General features: G+C 47.5%; 1 pseudogene; it reads right to left on the bottom strand.

Annotated features, from left to right (window-relative positions):
* Positions 1-307: 307 nt before the first annotated feature.
* On the bottom strand, positions 308-425 carry LOC126425356 (5S ribosomal RNA; annotated as a pseudogene).
* Positions 426-804: the final 379 nt, after the last annotated feature.

Genomic DNA, 804 nt, shown 5'->3' with positions numbered 1-804 from the left:
TTGTTTACATCTTCGCTGCTTTTGTGATTCGTTTACCATGGCTACTATATGAAACTTCAGTGTTTATTTCACCGGCTTTGTAGCTTCTATGGTATATGGAAAAAAGCACTCTGTCTTCAGGCCACAAGTGGCCCATCGGGACCATCCGACCGCCGTGTCGTCCTCAGTTGAGGATGCGGATAGGAGGGGCGTGTGGTCAGCATACCGCTCTCCCGGTCATTAAGATGGTTTTCTTTGACCGGAGCCGCTACTATTCGGTCGAGTAGCTCCTCAATTGGCATCACGAGGCTGAGTGCACCCCGAAAAATGGCAACAGCACATGCCGGCCAGGATGGTCACCCATCCAAGTGCCGGCCACGCCCGACAGCGCTTAACTTCGGTGATCTCACGGGAACCGGTGTATCCACTGCGGCAAGGCCGTTGCCTCTGTGGTATATGGGACTGCACATAAATTCACAACACCTCATGAAACTGCTCTTACACAGCATACCACAGCTTTATACAGGTTGAAAAGTATTTAAACCGACAAACTCTGTGAGGCTGTAGGGGATATCAAAACAAATATTTTTCCTAAATGTAATTTTTTCCTAAGAAGGTTATTTAAACCAGTGGATGCCGTATTACACTCTTCAATTGTTCCACAACCTGGAACCAATTGATTATCCATCCAGACCACAGTTTTCGCAGTGGTACCTGGACCACTGTGAAATGCATCCTGCATTTCCATCCTCTGTGTTGTTTACCGATGAAGCAACGTTCGTCCTGATGGAGTCTTCAACATGCACAGTTCTCATATTTGGAGGG

Source organism: Schistocerca serialis, chromosome 10 (assembly GCF_023864345.2).
Source record: "Schistocerca serialis cubense isolate TAMUIC-IGC-003099 chromosome 10, iqSchSeri2.2, whole genome shotgun sequence".
NCBI classification, from domain to species: Eukaryota; Metazoa; Arthropoda; class Insecta; order Orthoptera; family Acrididae; genus Schistocerca; species Schistocerca serialis.
Note: the sequence above shows the minus strand (reverse complement) of the source record. Positions and strands in the feature narration are given on the sequence as shown.